This window comes from Gouania willdenowi, chromosome 6 (assembly GCF_900634775.1).
Source record: "Gouania willdenowi chromosome 6, fGouWil2.1, whole genome shotgun sequence".
In the NCBI taxonomy this organism is placed as follows: domain Eukaryota; kingdom Metazoa; phylum Chordata; class Actinopteri; order Blenniiformes; family Gobiesocidae; genus Gouania; species Gouania willdenowi.
In genome coordinates this window covers 6148363-6170493 of record NC_041049.1, presented here as the reverse complement: position 1 = coordinate 6170493, position 22131 = coordinate 6148363, and positions in this window count along the sequence as shown.

The window sequence follows — 22131 nt, the reverse complement described above, 5'->3', positions numbered from 1 at the left end:
ATGTTAAAGGAAACACTTGAATTTTGAAAAAACACTCAAATATCACAAGTTTTTATGCTTTCATGAGAGATGTTTTGATATTTAAATGTGTCACAAAGTGCTATGGAAACACTTTTTCTGCAAATGCACATCAACAGAAACACGTTCAAAGCGCAATTATATTTGGTTGATTTTTAGAAACATCGCTTTTAATTTGCAAAATTCTGTAATGAAAACCCAGCTATACAAAGATGTTGGGACAGAATCCGTGACCCAACAAAATGTTGCTCTGTGGCTGATTGAATGGGTTAAGGTACGGTTAGGACACACCATCTTCAAAACAATCTTCAGTAAATTAATCACCACGGACGGATTCGTACGTTTGATGAGAAAAATCAGCCCAAGCTCGCAGAATTTGCAACGTAAATAAAGAAAGTCCATTCCCATCGGCAACGTTTGAAAAAGAACACTAAAATGCTAATTTTAATTTTCATGGACGCACAATTTCAGGTATGTTTTGCATTTAGTATTAACTTGGGGCAGTGATGACCTATTGGTTAAGGAAGTGAGCATATTATCGGAGGATTGCTGGTTTGAATCATCTGTGGGCCATTACTGTGAGCCCTTGAGCAAATCTTTTTACCCTGAATGCTTCTAAGACTCTCTTGAAAAAGAGATTCTTAATCTCAACGAGACTTGCCTGATTAAATAAATGTAAAAACAAAAAAAAACAAACATGAAAAATTGTGTCAAAAACACTTTAAATACCATAAAGCGATGAATCAAAAGCAGTAGCATTCCTCATCTTAAACCTTCTTTTCTCTCTGCTGTTGACCTACTCATTGCTATATGTGAACAGAACCACAAGGTCTCACCATTCAATTCTTTTGTGAATTCTCCCCCTCGACCACAGCCTCGTCGCACAGTAAAAAACATTGGAAACGATGGCAGATGAAAATCAATGATGAGAACAGATTAGAGGTATGTGTGGAGAGTGGGGCTGTCCTAATGGCTGCCTGTCCCCTGAATTACAGGTCAGACACACGCAATTCAGACAGCACGGATGGGTTTGTGTTGCTCTTTTGTTCAGGGAGGCAACATATTGCCAACAAGATCATATCATTGACAAAGATCCATGAAATTACTCTTTAGCATATTACATAGTTGGAGTTTCAGATTCTTGCCGGGGGGGGGGGCAAAAGTAAAAATAGAATTAATTGTACAGACCGCCTTGGGATTCGCAACATATACAATAATATAAAAATAAAAAAAAAAACTTGCGTCGACATGTCTTTTAATGTTGTAAATTCATGATTAAAAAAAAAAAATCAGGCCGGCGGCCGCTTTCTTCACCACTGTTGCTGCAGTACCATACATGAACTGCGGGGTGCAGTGTCGCTTCACCATTTACATTGTGAAGAAGAATTGCCCAACAAAAAAAGAACCAACCTAAAGTCTCAAAGACTTTGTTCTTTAGCTTTCAGGCTTCATTCTGGAAAATACAAATAGGGATAACCTGCTACTTATGTTGAAAACGATTTTTTTCCTACTTCTGAGTTATCTTAAGGAGAAACCGCATATGCAATCTAAATGTTTTTGCTGCTGATTTTAATGTTCTTATTGATTTTTAAGCCGTTGAATGTTTTCTGTTGCACTTTTTGATCATGTAAAGCACATTGAGTTGCCTTGTGTATGAAATGCGTTATACAAATACATTTGCCTTGCAAAAGAAAAGCTACACTCAGAAGAAGAACCAACCTAAAGTCTAAAAAATTGGGACCTTTTCACTGAAAAAGACAAATGAAATCATATATATTTTGTACAGTCACTGTGTTTTATGGCATCTAAAATATTTGTATTTTAACCCCTCCCAAAATAAAAAAAAGTTTGCTGGGTTGTAGTTTATAATGGCACAACTTATCAAGTGCGAGCTAAATAACGCTAGCAATTCATAGCTCTAGGAATAAGGTGATTAAATTCAGCAGTTATGGGTGCTGCAGTCAAGCTATAGAATAGACTTTACTTCTCTTATCAATAGTCAATTCACAGCGTGCCGCCATCAGCCACTCTCTGTCTGATGGAATTGATATTTTTCTGCTCTAACAAAAGAAGCTCAAACAGTTTCACCTGCTCTCAGACTGCTTTGATTCACATATGCAAATGCATCCTAAAGGTCTCTGAAGATATCGAATCAACATTCATATAACTTCCCACGACCTTGGACATCTAAATGTAGTATGTCTGCACATATTTGTTATTGATGCAAGAAGAGGAAAAGCATCTGTTGACGATTTGCGTCGCTCTAATTTATTGTAGATTTTGTTGTGGGATCAAAGGTACGAGTTGAGAATGAATTAAATCTCATCAGCCCAAACACTGTTTAACATTTAAAGTATACGGGGTTCAGAGACTTTGTTTTTCATCTTTCAGGCTTCATTCAGGAAAACAAAAAGATATCCTGCGACTAGTGTTGAAAATCATAACGGAGAAGTAACTGCATTTGCAAGTGAAATGCAAGACTCGATAAAAAACATTGATACAAAAATAACCTAAACTAACATTTTAAAGGATGATAAGGGTCAAAGAAAAGCATGTGTTTTTAAAAAGAGGATCTATAATATGTCAAACAGTTAGGTTTTGATATATTATACTATTGGTGGTATTATTACAAATATTGATTTTATAAAGAAAAAATCTATTTATACATAAAATGTAAATTGAATATACATTCAAATAACACATTTAGTCATTAAATGTATAGTATTATTCCTAGAAATACTTTAATTGAATAATATATGATTATTTATACACTTAATTTACATTCAAATAAAACTGTTACTACAAATTTTGTAATATTTCACACAAATTAAAAATAAATAAATAAACTGGTAATGTTCAGCTTTTTGCATATGTAATAGACAGTATATACTCATTCAGTTTGTGTGAGGTATAGTACGTTAGTATGGCAATCCAAACACAGTCCAAGTCCTATTTAATTGTGCTGCTGAGCACCACAGGGGCGGAGCCGTCCAGGCGGCGGCGGCGCGTGGAGATAAACACGGTTTTCACGCCTCACTGTTGCTTCTTCTTCTCCTGTTGGAAGACTGTAACAGCATCTCTAATTAACCACACTTCACTGCTGACAGATACTGCTCAGCAATGTGTACACAGCACATGGAGACTAAATTATATTTAAGCCACCGGATGAGTTTGAGTGCGTGCGTATTATCAGAGAGCTACATTATGTACATATACTTCCAGGTGTTTGACTCAAGCATGCACTAAACAGACATTGGAGAAAAAACATTGACTAAACAAAAAAAAAAAAAAAACCACACTTGGATCCCATCTGATCACACACACACACACACACACACACACACACACACACACACACACACACACACACACACACACACACACACACACACACACACACACACACACACACACACACACACACACACACACACACACACACACACACACACACACACACACACACACACACACACACACACACGTCTTAAACTTAAAAAAAATAAGTTTAAGTTTAATAAATAACACCCAAACTTCCCTTTTAAAAGTCTTTGCTGTTGTTCTTTTCCCTGGTTTCATGATGAAAGTACGCTGTCGAAGCTCGGCACCGTCCATTTACAAAGCCATTTCTTTGAGTCCCTCGCTGTTAGACGGGTATATACAGAAGCCTGTAGCTGCAGGGGGTGAACAAAAACAACATGATCTTGCTGTTTAATGCGATTCAGTGCAACAGCGCTGCAATAAGTTGTACCTCGGTGAAGCTGATATTGTTTGATTTTTGCTGAGGCTGTGAGAGAAAGGCTTCCTCCCAATGGGTGAACAGCAAAGACCTGGACATGGTTGTTTTCCAAAAGTGTTTTCACTCCTCGAAGAAACCTCATATTGCTGCGGTTTGTCTCATAGTGGCTGTCAAAGGAGTCGAGATTCCTACCCGGGGAATCAGAGGGGTTGGATTTTGAAAGTTGATAAATGTGTAAGCGGAGGCAAATAGTTTTACGACCTGTTAAACCCAGCAACAGGGATGAGAGTGAGTGCACATGGATGACGGGTCAATGGATGGAGCTCTGTGGGTCACAGCACTTGGTTTATTTTGCAGAGTCGACTCCATCCAAGTGAACATGCATCAACTCAAGCTTCCTAAAGTCCTGGAATATAAATGTTAGACTATAGCTCAAGTTTCTGTTTTGACCCTAAAATGTACTGGATGAAAATTATTCTCCAAAAGACGTTTGCATGAATATTTCTTCTTTTTCTATTTGATTTAAAAATATGAGTTATTAACTTTCAACATCATCTTATTTCAGCCTTATTTTCAAAATGAGTTCATTAGTTTGCGATTAATGGGGGCCAAAAAAAATGGTATCGTCTGATTCAAGGTCAACATTATTAACATACATGTCAGCATTTGATACAATGACGAATGTGCAATAATATAGAAAACATAGGGCTTTGTTGTTTTTGTTGTTTTCTGTGTTATTGTTGTAGTTTTGTGTGTCATTTTGTGCATTTTTGTTTTCTGTATTTTTTGTCATCGTTGGTGTATTTTCCTGTCATTTTGTTTGTTGTTGACGTTTTGTGTGTGAGTTATTTTGTGTACTTTGTAATTTTTGGGAGTCATTTTGCGTATTTCTTGTATCTATGACGCCATTTCTGTGTAAAACTGTTATGTTGTGTGTTTTTGTTGCAGCTCTGAATTTTTGTCATTTTGTATATTTTTTTTTGTCATTTTGTGTTTTTGTTGTCCCCATCTTGGGTTTTTTGGAGTCATTTGTGTTTTTGTGTTTATTGTCTAAATTGATTTTCTATTATTCTTTAAATAATCTCTTATCAAGGGCCCTATGTGGCCCCCTGCCCCCGTTAGGCCTGTAAAGTCAGGTGGTTCCAAAAGTAGTCCATTCACTGTGCTGTATTTTACTTTAAGTACATTTTTCAAACACACAGTATAGCAGACAGCAGCTCTTTCCGCCCCCCGGACTCTCCACGTTTTGCAGATGAAGATAGCAAGGTGACAGGGGGGCCGGGGTGCCAGGCAGGAGGTTGAGATGGAGATCAGGTTTTTATAAATCTCATTTCTGCTGCTGATTTATCAGCTCGCCCCGGTCCCTGTCAGCCGTGCACACATGTGACCAGCATGGCAAAAGGCTAACTCATTAGTCTGCCTCATCACTGCGGGAGGCTTCGCTAGCTAGCGCGCACACACGCTGATACCGACACATTCTTTCCTCTCGTCTCATCCTCTTCCTTTTCTTTCCCTCGTATTTGCTCTCGTCCAATCAGTCCCTTTCCTTTTTCCTTTATCCTCATCCCTGTCTTCCTCTTCCTCTCCTTTCTGAGCGGTGGCCTCTCCATCCAGGATTTAATTAAAGCAGTTTAAATGGCCAGAGGTGATCCTCATCATGTCATCCTCTCCTCTTTTTCTCATCCTCTGGAGGTTAATATCAGACTAATCCACTCTTACCCCCTATGCCCTTCCTCAATAATGCATTACTTCTATGTGACCACCTAGAGTTTCAGCGTTCGATGAAAGCTCACCTTTACACGTACAGCTATAGAATAGTTTATGTTGTTTAGGTCACTGCTCTGACGTGACGTCGGCAATTCAAAGATTAACAGTTGGCCTGGTTTGTAAATGATGCAACTAAAAATGCAGCAATGGTATAAAGCAGACATGGATAACTAGCGGCCCGGGGGCACAAAATGACAGAAAACAATAATACACTAAAATATATCAAAAATATACAATATTACAGAAAAAGACAAGAGAAAAACAGAAAATGTTTTAGAAACACAAAACTTCTCCAGAAATCAACAAAGCCACAACAGTAATGCACAAAATGACTGCAAATAACAAAAAATGACAAATTCCACAAAATGACAAAAAAAAAAATATACAAATTTACAGAAAATTACAACAAAAGTACACCAAAAGATGAGAAAAATGCAAAAAATTATCCTGCAAACACACAGGAATACAAACAACAGAAATACACAAAATTGACTCCAAAAAAAAAAAAAAAAATCCTGAATAATTCTCTGATCAGTCATTCTAGATGCTTTCATGAATGTACATAATGTGGTCCTTCGATGAAACTAACATTTTTGTGGCCCCTGTTGTGATAAAAGTTGCCCAGCTATGGTTTAAATGTTTATGAGATATCAAAACTGTAGTTTTAATCCTCAGCTTTTATAAGAGGATTGATGACGCAGGGGAATCTAAATAATATGTTTCAGCCAATAGCAAAATGAAATTGGAACAGCCGGCGTTCAACCCGTAGAGACCAAACTAAATATGCAAAATTAAAATAATTTTACTAAAATGTGAACAGCACTACTTAATACCAGCGTTTGGAATAACGGCGTTTGAAATAACGGCGTTAGGTAAGAGCGTTTTTTTTTTTTCAGTAACGGAGTAATCTAACTAATTACTTTTTGCACCGTTACAACGATGTTAATGTTACTGAACGTTAAATGTGGTGCGTTACATGTATTGATTGAATAAACTGTAATCCAAAAGCACTCCTGGCTTCATACGCAGCTGTAGTGAGGAGGTGGGTTGAAAACAAGGCTAAGGCGGCGTCATGTTTCATGGTAGCCAATCAGAGCCAGTGTTTTTACACACGCCACACACACACTGCAGATTTGATGAAGCAGCAGAGATGGTGAGCGTGGAGCAGTCTGATGAAAAGTTGGCATTTTTAAGGTGGCGATGCAAACACTACTTTAAATTAATTGTGGTCAAAGACAAGAACGTGCATGTGAAGTGTACATTAACGCAAATAGTTAAACTTTGTGACTTTTACAGATATTTACTTAATATTACAGATATTCTTTCGGTGCTAAAGGGGTAAGGAATATTTATAAACATGTTTAAGAGTAGAAGGCGGCCAGAAAGAAAGTAATAGCAGATTCCGCCTGCCGCCTCCACTCCTGGATAGCGTCCTCTGCTGGTTAAAAAAAAGTACTGTGATTCAATTTTCACAGCATCGATGTGAACCGTGATACCTATGAATCGATTTTTAACTGCCTTCCAATTAATCGTTACGTCCCTATTATTTACATTTTGTTCCTTTAACAATATCCACTAATTACAGTATGGTGCACTGTTTCAGGTACTTCATATGGAAAGTTTGACATTGTATAAACAGAAAGAGACAGCGTGTAGGGGAATAAAAATCAGCAACAATTTTCACACAATCACATCGGTCGTGAAGCAGATGTAGCTACAAGCTAGTGCTATTAGCATCTCAAGTCTGTTGTTTTGCTCCTAAAATCATGTCAAACTTTGATATCCTTATATTACAAAATAATGAGTATTATGTTCATTAATTTTATTGTTTAGTAGTTTGTAACTTGTTCAAAAAAAAAAAAAAAATAGTGTACAATGGACGTTGGCATTCAGCTCATTTTAATGAAGTGAATTAAAAAAACAGCCAGGTGCTTTTTTTTTTTTTTTTTTTTTTAACAAATGCATGAGGAACACAGCGCCAGTTGTGGGTGACAATGCTACTAAGCCAAGCACATCTAATGACCTTTTCACCAATAGCTGAGCCTGTGTGTGTGGGAGGAGAAGCAGGTAGTCTAGGGCTCCTAATGAAGACAAGGATATAGACGACAACTACCAATTAAAGTTGTCAGAAGCACAGTGTTCCCCGGGTTTGACAGCCTTGCCTCGCACAGCCGCTGATTCTCCTTTACATGCCTCCAAGTGCAATTAGAGCCTGGCGGGTGTGGTTTGGACAGAAATTACCCCGTGTGCCATTGTCTTTCCCTCCATTATGGATTTATAGTTGGCATTGTGCGCGCAAACGCAAGAGCGATCGCACACACACGGCCCTGGAAAGAGAGCGAGCGCCACAGCCACCAATTAAAATCCAGGCTCGACATCACATTAATGCCAGCGAGGACACAAATCTGCGTGAAAAACACACAATGTCACGCACACACACGCACAATTTAGTAGAGGTTATAATCTTTTACCCCCAGTGGCCACTATTCTTCTCCTTCTCAGTAACTGGGAATCATCTCCTTGGAGAATTAAAAGACCACAGGGAGGTTTCATTTTGCTAACCGGCGTGGCTAATAGCTGCTTTTGCCATAGATACAGCCATAAATAGCATTTCATGGTTGTTCTCCATAATTTGCAGCGGAGCAGTTGATAGGGAGTGATAACAGCTTCACCAGGCTGACCTTTAGCGTAATTAGAAGCCCTGATTTGCATTATAAAATATCTAACTGGGATTTGAATGATGCATTGAGCTAATGGTAGAAAAGCAATTTATTACTGCAGTATAAAAAACAAAAAAACAAACAGCATTTTGTTTGAGCATTTGTCTTACTATGAAATTTTTTTTTTTTTTATCACATTCTCAGGTAAGTGGATGTGAAAGAAGGTAGTGTACGCAGCTGAAACAACCTTGTGCACGTTATTTACAGTCATGTTTAATCCTAATCGTTACGTTCTGTAAAACTAACACTAAGTTGCAGTAATCAACAACGCTGTAGATTTTTTTTTAATGAATATTGTAATGTATTGGTCATTTTCTTGCAATATATTGGTTATTGTGATATTATCAGTGTCACAAACCTTGTATCATGTATTGTATTGTGAGGTACCCTGTGAATCGGAATTGTATAAATATACTGTTTTTATATTTAGTGTGTCACAATACTACGATTTCCAACTTCATACCGATATTCAGGAAAACTATTTGGTACTCGATACCATGTGGATGAAATATATAAATAGATAAATTACCCCAAAATTTAATAGAAATATTTTTATTAACAAGAAAAATGCAAAAATACCCTCGATTACAACATGAAACAATTAACAGAACCACAGGTAAATAATAAAAAAAAATAATATTTATAAAGAATTGTGCAAACAAACTATGATAATAAGTTTCAAGTAATCTGAGGTAGTGCAAAAAATAAATGACAAAAAATAAACGACAATGAGAACTAAATGTTGAGGTGGTGACAGAATTAGGTAGGGGAGCTGTGTATGGTGAGTGTATGTGTGCAATTACTTTTTTTAATATTGATACTTTTGACAACCCTATTTATATTTTTTTAATCTATTTATGATGCTGACTTTCTGTATATGTTCTCTTTATTTTCCTGTTGTGTGTTCTTAGTAAGATGCGACAAAACTTCCTTCATAAAGCACATTCAAAATATATGTTGTGAAAAATCAATTTCATGTGTTTCTCAAATGGGGGTACACGATAACACTACAGGGGGTACATGAGAGAGATAGAGAGAGTGGAAAATTAGCAAACTAAAACATTAAAAATGTGGGGTTTTCTATTGTTTATTTTTAGTTAAAAATGATAATCAGTATAATGATGATGGACATGATCTTGATTAGAAAATAAACTGAAAATACAAGGGTCAGTCTTGGTCCCACATCAGGAGCGAGATGACATGAAATGATAAAAACTATAGAAATAAATCTATTCAGGAGGCACTAAATACATTTTTATTCCACTTATTTACAAAGTGAAATTATATAAAATATGTGTTATCACTCATTCATTCCATCATTATGCTCTATAAATGTTTTTCATTGTATTTTAAGTAAAATGTTGTTGTCGGACAAAGGGGGAAATGAGAGAAATGGGGAAGTTGAGCCAAAAACAGTTTGAAAACCACTGCTATAATACATAAATACATTACAACCCTTAAATACACACATCACAATCATTCACAACAATGTTTATATTTAAAAAAGAGAAAACAAAAACAGAAAACCAGCAACATTAAGAGCAGGACACAACACAGGAGCAGGTTTAAGTTATGTTATGCCCCCTCTAGAGCTAACCTAATCACTAGAGCGGACATGAGCTCGTCTGTAACGGTCACATTTACAGACCATGGAGTCGCCGCGAGGCGAACCAAGCTTCGGGAAAAGATCTGTCACCTTTCTAACAAGCGTTACCTAACCACTAGGAAAAAAGCCCTAAACCATCCAGGCTGACCTGCTAATACTGTTGAGGTTCATATGATATTCATTTAATGCAATATACATTTTACCTAGATTTGAGTGTTGGCCTTTTGGATGCTTGGACAGACTTTTTCACAATTAGACCTAGGCAGTATAGTTGCTAGAGTGTTACAGTATATATACTTAGGAAACAGAGAAGTTACTTGTCTCAGACTAGCTGCAGCTGTATACCATAAACGAGTCTAACTCTGGCCTTTGTTCGTTGATATATGGGAGTGTTACCACCGTAATAAACATTTGTTGATTTCTTTCTTTGTCCCTTAGCTAAAGCCTTAGACTCCACATGTTGGGTTTCAGGTTTCTTGTCAGATCATATATGTCTTTGCAAGGCTGTTCTTTCCTCAGAGTAGCGTTTGGCTTTGTTGCTCTCAGACTTGTCATGGAGGGTCTAACTCGGACACTGATCTTCACTTTGTATTAATAAAATGTTATGTTTATATCAAGAAGGTGTCCGCGGAGAATTCTTCACATCATCGCATCAACATTTAAATAAAGGGGAACCCACCACACTGTATCATGTTTTTTTGCAGTCAGTGCCTTCTCCTCGTCCTTCTCTGTTTCAGGTGTCATGAAGCTGATGATGGCAGTTCCTAATCTGTGGTTCATGGCTCAACTAGTCTGAGACACTCTGATGTTCTCTCTCTCTATCCTGTTCTGTTGGTCCTTCTGTCCACTAACCCTAACCAGTCGACGCCGATGGCTGCCACCTCTGAACCTGGTTCTGCTGGAGATATCTTCCTGTTAAAAGGGAGTTGTTTCTTCCCACTGTCGCTTGTTCATGTGGATTTTGTTGGTTTTTTTCCCTTCTTAACTCACTCACTGCCATTGACGTATATATACGTCAATTAGGGCTGGGCAAAAAATCAATTTAAACAATTAATCAAATTTGTATGTAAAAACAATTTTTATTTTGCAAATTTGAGTTTTAAAAAGCAGCGCACACTCGGAGCAGAGCATGTGTGGTTCTAGGTGGACTATTAGGAGTGTGTCGATCGTGTTAGAAGGCGATCAACACTGAACAAGCTGAGACTCGGAGCGTTTCACGACGCCGCATTTCATTGTGCAACGAAACATGTTTCTTTACTGTGCAAATGACAATAAACACTTTGGATCTTTGAATCAAAAGCCCGGTGTTAGTGCTGATTTATCATTTGATAGAAGGAAACCAATGTTCAGATGTTTGAGGTGTCACAAAAGCATTAGCCTCAAAGACAATGTTCTGCTTGACAGTTTTGTTTTTTTCACAAAGCACCTGATATTTCAGTTACCGGGTCAAAAATTGTCATTCTCTGTGAAACCTACCTATATTCTGCTGATTACAGAATAACAAAACAAGATAGAAACACAATTTATTAATGATGAAAGTAGAGATTTGGTTTCAGATTTTACAGTCATAGTAAAAAAATTCTGTGGGTCTTAAAATATTGGTCAATATGCTCTAAAATTTCCCTGGGGATTCGAATCCCACTCTATCCGAGTCATTGTCGTGTCCTTGGGCAAGGCACTTTACCCACATTGCCTCGTATGAATGGGTATGAATTGTGCATGAATGTTGGTGGTGGTCAGAGGGGCCGTAGGTGCGAAATGGCAGCCATGCTTCTGTCAGTCTGCCTCAGGGCATCTGTGGCTACATTGTAGCTTACCACCACCAGTACGACACTGAGTGACTGGTGTGAATGAATAATGGTTTCTGTAATGCACTTTGAGTCTCCTTGAAAAAAGCACTATATAAATCCAAGCCATTATTATTATTAAAAGTTTATATTTTGATAGCGCTATGAGATAACTTTTGTTGTAATTTGTGCTACATAAATAAAGCTGAATTGAATTGCTCTTAAGTGTCTACAAATATTACAGTATATATGAGTGTAATCCAGGGGTGTACAACTCATTTTTATTCAAGGGCCAAATGCGGACCAGTACGATTACAAGTAAGCCGCAGGTTTTCGGCGGGAAAACAAACAATTTCAACATTAATGTGCCCAACTTTGCATTTCCAGTTATAAATTACACAAAGTATGGAAGGCATCAACAATATCTAATAAATGAAATACTTATGACCTTTGATTTATTTATTTTTGACCAATTTTTATTTATTTTGGGTAGGTTTTTGTGGAATAATTTGAGTTTTAAAAACCGAATGAATAAACAAATTATTTGGTAATTTACACAATGATTCATGTTTTCTGCCGAATTTGGCCCCCAGGCCTTGAGTTTGCCACATGTGGTTTAATCTATTGATGTAAAACACTAACACATGGAAATTAGCGGTGTTTGGAAATGTTTTTATTTCGTTGTACAATATATAATAATGCCAAGAGTTACTATAGGATGAGTGATATGTGAAATAAAAAATATCCAGGTACTAAATGTCAGAATAAACAAGTCTAAAGTGTAAAGAGGGTGAGCATGGAGGACTTTGGTGGAGGGGTGGGAGGGGGGGGGGGGGGGGTGAATAATCAATGTGGGAGTAAATTGAATGGAGAGAAAAGTGTGAACGAAGAAGATGAAAAGCTTTCATTTGGTGAATTTGCATGTGTGTATTAGAGAGAAAAGGAGGGAGCGGTAAAGAGAGGATGCTGAGTCAAGATGAAAGACGAGCCTTTTGGGAGGAAAATAATGGTGACCAATGCATTTCCACTTGTCTGGAAAGACAGTGTGTGTGTGTGTGTGTGTGTGTGTGTGTGTGTGTGTGTGTGTGTGTGTGTGTGTGTGTGTGTTCTTTGAAGTGCTCCCTGTAACAAAAAAGGGGAATCACTTCAAGGCCAGTGTGAGGTGAGGATGTTGCTGGTTAATGCTTTGCTGTCATGTTTGTAGGCATTACTTTATGTAACTGGAATGAAATGGAAATGATTGAGTAGAATATTAGTATTACAGTTTTTATAATTATGAAGGTTTTGTTGAGCGGCATCAAACTTTATTTACCCAATCAAAAGGAAGGAAAGAGTTTATTTTTATGTCTTTTATGGTTGGCATGTATAACAATAGGTGCCACAACAAACCTACCGATGAAAATGAATGAATGCATACAGAATCTAGTTGTCAAATAAAAACTCTTGCTTTAGGCCAAACTAAACTCATTCTTGCTCAGGGGCCAAATACGGAGCAGTTTAACCTTAAGTGGGCCACAGATTTTTTTATTTGTGGGAAAAAGAGCAAAATTCAACATTACTGTTTTCTGGTTTGCACTTCCACGTCTAAATTATATATAAATGATAAAGTATTTGAGTATATCAGTCCCTGCACTTAAATGCACATTTCAACTCGTGGAATAATTTGAAGAAAATCTACCAGATTTTGGAGATTAAAAATGATTGCCGTCATGTGATGTAAGAACTGGAAAACTGAGCTCTGCAAATATTGTGTATTTTAATTGAATTAGTTGGTAATTTACAAGATGTTTTGTTTTTTCCACCATTTTTATTTTCTCAAGCGGGCAGAATGTGATGTTCTAAAGCAGTGTTAGGGCTACGTTTAGTGAAAACACATTTTAAAGAATCTCATTTTGTAAATAAGTGAAATTAGACAGTATATAGTGGCTCCTGCTAGATTTATTTCTATAGTTTTATCATTTACGGTCATCTTTCTCCTGATATAAGAACAAGACTGATCCTTGTGTTTGAAGTTCATGTTCTAATCAATATAATTTTGAGGGTTTTTGTGTATTTTTGGTTGTTCTTTTTATTATTCAGTATATTTTTCACGCGTTTTTGTTGTCGTTTTTTTTGTGTTGCTGGTATTTGAATTATTCTTAGTGTGTGTTTTTGCTCTTTTGGTTGTTGTTTTGTAAGTTTTCTGTTATTTTTGTGTATTTTATCGTGATCTTGTGTATTTTTCTCTTATGTTATGTGTTTTTGTGTCATTTTGTGTATTTTGTTATTTGTTCTTATATCGTTTTGTATGTTTACTGTTATTTTTGCGATCTTGTGTATTTTTTTCTTATTTAGTGTGTCTTTGATATCGTTTTGTGTGTTGCTGGTAATGGTGAGTATTTTTCTCTCTTATTGTGTGTGTTTGCATCATTTTGTGTATTTTGTTGTTTGTTCTTTTTATTATTCAGTATATTTTTCTCCTATTGTGTGTGTATTTGTTGTAGTTTTGTGAGCTGCTGGTAATATTTAGTATGATTATCATTTTTGACTAAAATAAACATAAAACCCCATATTTTTAATGCTTTCATTAGTTAATTTCCTCGCGCTCTCTTTCAAGTACCCCCTGTGGTGCCATTGTGTACACCTAGGGGTACACGTACCCCCATTTGAGATGCACTGATCTAAAGGGCTGGAGTGGTGCTTTGGGCAGTGTTAGCTGTTCTCATTGCACCATTAGCACTGCCTATTTAAAGCTGCTGCCCATGAATTGAACATCATTTACTTAAAAAAGAAAGGAAAAAGGTCAAAGTTGTCGCTTGAAAATTTTCGGAACAGTTTTGCGCTTTGCATTGTGGGATATGGAGGCCTGGAAATGCATGCATAGAAATGTTTTCTTAATTTGATTCTTACAGTGATTTCTTGTGTTTCTTGGCCTGACAATGATTTTTTTGAAACCATATTTGTTCTGGTTTGTTCCCAGTATTTCTCTTGATATCAAAATGAAGTAAAACACTTTATTGCACCCGTCTCCATGACTCCAAATCCCACAATGCAACATGGTTACTATGGAGATGAAAACCAACTTTCAAAAACCAATTTCAACCTTTTACAGCTTCATTTCGAGAAAAACATTTTTTTTTTTTTAATTTATTGATAATGAGGCACAACTATGAATGTATCTGATAAAAAAATGGCCATGTCCAGTAGCTTTAAATAGCTTTCTACCACTCAGCTGTTTATTTCATTGTTGTATAGCATGAATGCCATGTTGAACCTAACTAAAATGTAGCTAATGAGTAAAATTCCATCACCAGTCAACCATTTTTATTATTATCATTTTTCTATTTTGCACCACTGTGACACTGAGATCTAAAATAAAAATTGCATTTTATTTTCAGTTTCCTAAATTGAGGAGATTATTCACGCAATCTGGTTCACATCATGGGGGGCTCCAAAGCCAAAATGGAAAAACGACCAAAGATAAAACACACTTTCATCAATGGCTGAGTTTCATGTTCCTGCTTCGATGTTTGGCTTTTAAAACCAGAAACTTCACAATGTGGTTTAATTTTAGAAGCCAGGTCACAACAGTTTATCATCTTTCTACCTTAACTAGGGCTATGCGATATAGAACAAAAGTCATCTCAATTTTTTTTTCTCAAAATGGCAATATACGATATGAATCTTGATATTTTTAAGGCAGTGGCTATTCGTACGGTTGCCGTATCAATATACCGACATTCTATTCGTACGCAGCGCCCCTCATTGGCCAGTTTAGGTCACGTGATAGGTCAGTCATTGGCCAGTGTAGGTCATGTGACTAAGACTAACCCTAACCCTAAAAATTGTTGCAATATAGAGTAATAACCTAACTCTAACCCTATGACACTACGTACGTGTACTTCCGTAAATGTACCAATAGAACCGGGACTTGTTTTATGTATTATTTTTTTCAAATTTGTATGTTTTTATCATCATTTTGAGTCTTTGGAGTTGTTTTTAGGTATTTTGGTGTGGTTTGGTATATTTTTCAGTGTTTTTATCTCTATATATGTCCTCATCTTGTCTGTTTTTTCAGTAAATTTGTGCATTTTTGCTGTATCGTTTGCTCATTTTCTTTGTTTTTGGACTTTCTCCAATTTGTGTTTTTTTCAGGGTTTTTTTGCATATAGCTTGTTGCCTTGTGTGTTTTTAGAGTAAATGTGTGTTCTTCTGCTGTTTTATGTTTTTTAGAGTCTGTTTTATGGTGAAAATAAAAAAGAAAACTTGATAGATCTTGAATCTTGATATATTGCCGAGCCCACACTTTAACCTCAACCATTTCTCTACAATCTGCACATTTCCTGTAAATAATGCTGTATTTCCCTCTGTCTGCATAAAAACCAAACACTGCTTCTGCTTTCCACACAAAGCATGTTGGGAGGGTTCCAGAAGCGTGTGGTGTTTGCCCTACAACCCCAACACCACCGGTGCTTCCAAGCTGACTCCAGATAAGCAACGTGCCCACACTGGGCACCACATGGCTCAGGCGGAGGAGCTTAGGACCCCCAGCTCATTTTCTATTTCAGTCACAGGAGGACCAGAGTGCACGCCTAAATGACGAACCAACACTATCCAGGTTAAACAGAACAACAAATCATATCGCCACTTAGCGTATGAGAAGCCACGTGACGTGTGTACATTACAGAAGAGAAAGTAACGGATGTTACTCATGTTCCTGTGAATGTGTTGCTTTTACTGGTACTTGTGCTTTTTTGAGTATATTAGTTTTAAAAGAAGTATAGTAATCTGTTAAATTTCTACATCCAACTGTTACTGAGTAAGTTATTATTTTTTGTTTAAAATGATCAACAAACATTGTGAAACAACAAAAAATTAAATAACCAGACAACAATCATATGCATCACATCATAACCGACCAATCAGATTAAACGTAGTGTACCGCACCAAAACAGCATTTAACGTTGGTCATGTTCTCAGTTTGAGTTGATAAATGTAGCTATACTTAGAGCCTGAGAACGCATTTTGAAAAGAACTCGTTGGTGTAATTTTATTTAAAAAGGAATTGTACATTTTGTCAAACCTTTTTATTTTATACAGATGCCTTTAAATCAGTATTTAGCGAACACACAAACATGGTTGGGGTCAATTATATTTGTATTTATATTATTGTAATTTTAAAAATCTGTTGCTGTCGTAATTGTGACTAAATTGTAATTGAGTTTAGATATTTATGTATAATTTAACACTAAACGGAGGAACCACGTTACAGTTCTATGTACAGGTCTACACATTAACTATTATTCATTTAAGTTAAATTAACGTTTCATATCAAGCTTTCCCACATTTTATTGTTGAAAAAAGTATATAAATCTGGTATACTGACACAAAACAGGCTCAGACGCTAACACCATAAATATTACAACCTATATTTTTATTGATTAGGAAGCCAAACAGGGTAACCAATAGATTGTAAAGAAATTAAATGATAGATATTTGTTTTTATTGTATTTTACAGCTGATTTAGGAAATGCTAACAGAAAGCTAACACTAGAGGAAGGCTAAGTTTGATTAGGGTATTTATTTCAGGCTCAGTAATTGTGATTAATTGTATTTTAACTTTAGTAATTGAGAACTTAATTGTAATTGACTTTGAGGATAAAAAAATGCAATTTAATTGTAATGCTGTCACTAATCATAAGTTATTAATAATTGTAATTCAACATGGATAATTGACCCCTGTCATTAACTCAACTACCTGATACGGAACTAGATATGTCCACTTTTTTATTTTTCTTTTACCTTTCATAGGTTGCTATGACAACTTGAGCGGTGGGTTTGTGTGTATGGTGGCGGAGGGTTTATGGTTTTGCGTTTACCTCCCAAACCTACGGTACTCAGGATAAACGCAGCAAATCAAAAGGGGATGTGAAGGCAATAAAGACTAAGGCGCTGAGAGGCAGGGAGCTTTCAGAAGCTGGCGTAATGCTAAGCACTTCAGACCTGCTCTCCGTCTTCTACAGCACGTCGGATTAGCTGACCTTGTCTCTATGGAAACCTTGCCTCACATTAAACACACACAGATTTTTACTTCTCTCAGTTTAGAAATGAAACAGGATAATTCAAGTGCTACTTCTGATTTCCTGGAGTTCTGACACCACTCTGCGTGGTGGGTGCGGTTACGGAGTCATCAGATCCACTGAAGGGAAGAAGGCCCAGCTGATAGAAACGAGCACTTCTCTATTTCCTTTTTTCCACAAACACAAGTCAAAGGATCAGGAAAATACGGCCAATCAGCGAAAGCATCGCATCGCTAGAAAAGAAAGTCTTCAAGCTCAATTAATTCCTCACCTGAAGGCATTTATCTCTCGGTCTGAGCTGATCTTTCCACATACATCCAGCACTGCTGCCAGGAACCTCTCCTACCTCAGGGTAAGCTACAGCTGAAGGTGGAGATGACGCAAAGCTATTTGGAGCCGAGCCGTAAAGGCAGAAACCACCCACAGCGTCTCTGAACAAGAAGAACCGCAAGATAGAGAGAAAACTGTGCTGGGTTAGACTAGAACTGGAACATGATACGGGTTCAGTTCACCAAAACGTCCAGAAAAGCACTTTTTAAATACCAAATGTTCACTGTTTTACTTTAATTAGAGGCTAAGATAATAAGGAAGGCTAGTAATAGGGGAAATATGGAGGTTTCAACATTTATTTCTCCTAATTTATGTCCTAATTGTTTCACTTTCATTCAATTTATTCAAAAATCCACCTCATGTTTTACATGAATCTTAGGATTAGAGCTGCTGAGGGCACTTAACGTGGTCTATGTGGGCTATCTGGGGCCCATGGCCCCATGTTGGTGACCCCTGCTTTACATCATTCCCCAAAAAAATTTTAAAAGTTAAAGTTGCTGCTCAAAAGTTAGTTTTGATTCCAACTGTAAACACTCTTGACATTTTTGGAAAAGTTTCACGCATTGCATTGTGGGATGTATAGAGTCCCGTGCATGGAAGTCTTTTTACTTCATTCTTACAGCATTTTCTTCAGTTTCTACGACACACAAGGTGGACAGTGATTCACTTGACACCATTTTTGTTCCCCGTACTCCCCGTGACATCTCATTAGTCTGCGAGACATTCATTTTTGACTGGATTTGGAACTTTTGGTGTAGGCCCCAAAATAAACCGCCATTCTTTCGAAACCATTTTCAGTGGAAAGACCAGAAATGAGTTGGAAAGTTATTTTGGGTTTTTGGGGTGCAAACAATAAATCATGGTAACAATAAAGTAAAAGTACATCTATGTCTATATCCGTCTATGTCTAGTGTTTACAGTAGAGATGAAAACAGACTTTCGAGCAGTAATTCCAAATGTCAACATATTTCCGAGCAAAAGATCTTAGAATTATTGATCAATGCGTCCTACACTATATCAGATAAAAATAATTATTTGCCCTAGCAGCTTTGTTAGTAAGTTCCTTTCCATATATCTTTGAAAAGTACAGAAATTAAGAACAAAAAGCTCATAGATGTCGATGGCGCCTGTGCATTTTGTTTGTTTTTGTTCTGATTTTCTTAATAGCTTGATTGAAGTATTTATTTGTGGTCAATGTAGTTTATTTCATTGGATTTTGCTGTTAGTGGTGAAAAATGGGGTTAGGGGTTGACAAGCCTGGACTTCTTCTTATCCTTTGTCGAACAAATCAAATTATATTGAAATTGACTTTTATTTCGTCAAGATTTCTGTTGAAATTTGTTTATTAGTTTTTGTTTTCAGCCATGTTTCTATTGGTTTGCTCGAAAATAAAATGAAATAGATATTTAGCAACTTTTTTCCGAAAAAAAAAGCAACTAGCGACAAATCTAGCAACTTTTCTTGATGTAAAGTTACTGTTCATTACTGCGCTGAAACTAACTGCCAGCAGAGCAATACTGTACAGTAGCTCTATCCATGGCTTTGTCCGCAATTGGCTTTTGGAGCACGTCATTTATCAGAACATTTCTTAAAAACTCAAGTTCTTCATTTAAGGCTCCAGTTTAAACTCGTTTCTACCTCGGCAAGGAAGACGAGAGGAATAAATGTTAAAGTTAACACTTTCAAAACACGTTTTATCAAATTACTCATAGTGGTGTGAGTGATCTCTTAACAGAATTCATGTTCTGCAAGGCCGTACATTCTCTAGTAACCTTTACTGTAAGGTGAAATAAACCTAATAAGAAATATCTCACTGGGTATCTTCCTAATACTTAATTTGTTAAGGACTTCTTTCCATTGATCATTTTACCATGAGTGAAAGGTGACCTGCATTTGATACATGAATCAAATGCATGTGTTAACTTTTGTGAATGTTCTCCATGTAAACTCTGTTGAAAGCATTCTAATAAGCGCAATATATTCACCCAACACTGAAAAATATGTAGTGAGTGGAGAAAAAGGAGAAATCCAAGATGTCCTCGTCTCTCAGTATGCTTTTCATGTCTTCCTGCAGGTTTTTCAGACAGCTGAATCACTAACGTTACCCCTGTCAGCGTCTGATCTGATAAAAGTGAGGATCCGCAGCATCTCGTCTGTGCAGCTTCCTGCGATAAGACTCGACTTCAAAAAAAGCCGTCTGGGTCTCCATGTTGAAGATGTTGAAGTAAAGAAAAGACCCGGTCAGTTCCTTTTGTCAGTGGTCAGCTTTGGGCAATCTGTGGCGGTGTCTGCTGCACGCCGCGTGGGCTTTTGAGGCTTGGACTCGACTGGTTTACTGTGACCTTGTCGCCTCCAGCTTTCATTTCAGGTCTCTTTGGAAAGCAGGGAAAGAGCTGACGGTGAATAGGGACGTCGGGTCGGAAGGCAAACCTCGGATAAAGACTAGATCAAACCGTGTGACACTAAGATTAAGGTGAGGATAAGAAAAAAAGAAATGCAGTTCATACACCCTTGATATTCACATCTACCACCAGGGAACACACTGTCCTGGTTATTAGAGCCAATTTAATAACGCTGCTTATTAAAATGGTTTAAATAAGATGTTCTCATACCAGGTCAGAATCAAGCATCTCTTGAATTTGATCTAAAAATACTTATTTTTATTTATCACTTCCAGTAGAACGGCTTGAACTGTGATGTCAGCCTTGTTACAGATACTCACTGCTGAGTTGCTCTAATCCTAGAATGTGTCTGCCTGTTTTTTTTACTGTAGGGAGGTTCATTAAAAATGTTCTGGTCTTATCTAATGGAGAGATTCATCCTTACCGGCGGTCCTCAACCTTTATTCACCCCAATGTACTTTCAGAGAAAAGTTACCAGGTTTTAACTGGGAACTGGACACAATTGGCAGAGGTGACGCAGCGATTTTAAAAGTCAGGTTGTTCTAGGGGTAGGGCAACCATCAACTCCCAATTTAGTTCATTAAAATTATTTACTAAAACCATTATAAAAGCTGTTATTGTCCTTTTTCCCATCTAATGTTACATATGTTGACCCATTATTGTCGCTTTTAATCTCTTTTCACCATATTTCAGGCTTATTTTGGCCAATTTACCCACATCAAAATTCCTCAATCCTAATCCTGGATGTCAGCAGTTTTCCACGTCCCCCTGCTCCCACACACCTGATGTTGATTAAAACCTTGTTATCAGTCCTTCTGCTCACAGAGACTATACTATACTATCATATTCAGCACGAAAGCATCAAAAACACACAGAACCTCAAAGGACCAGGACTGCCCACCTTGGGTCTCTGCTAGCTGGACTCACAGGTTGACCAGTCCGTTGGGAAAAAGCTCCCATTTCTCCAGATGGCTCCTGAACAGCGTCTGCCAAAGTGTCATGCTACATAATCATGGCCAGCTGTGTTTTTGGGTAACGGAGGGGTCAGGATGCCCTGAAGTAGACATGGCTGTGCTGTGAGGAGTGAATAAACAGCTGTGTCAGAGCAGTAAAATCCACTTTACTGTCACCTGTGAGACCTTCACTGGTCACGTTTTCCACAGTGACACACACAGAAAAAAAAAATCTGGATTATTAATGTTTAACCACTTAGTAAGCTTGTTCTTTTTCTGTAAGTTTTTAGACAATATTACTTTTTTTAAATCCTTTAATAATATGAGACTTCATGATGATAGAATATTTCTCTTTAATTGGTCTGTGGAGTGCAGAGTTACTTTTCAAGCCTGGGGGCCTTCCAGCTTCACTACGATCAAACAGTAACTATATGAGGTAGCACATATTCCCCTTTTTAATTTCATTTCCAGGGACTGTCCGAGTTGGCACATTCAGTGGCAAAATTAGGAAAGTTATAAAATGTTGACTCTTAAAGCCATATACACTGAAAATACAGTTAAAACCTACACCCTATAACTGGATTGATAGAAATAAAAAAATAGTTTAATGGGAGACTCATGGGGTGAATTGTGTGTTGTACCAAAAAGTTTGAAAAGGGAGGAAAAATTTAATATTACAGCCACAAATAAGAAAAACATACTGAAAACGATAAACATGGAATGTACACGAGGGATTGTCCATGTGAACAT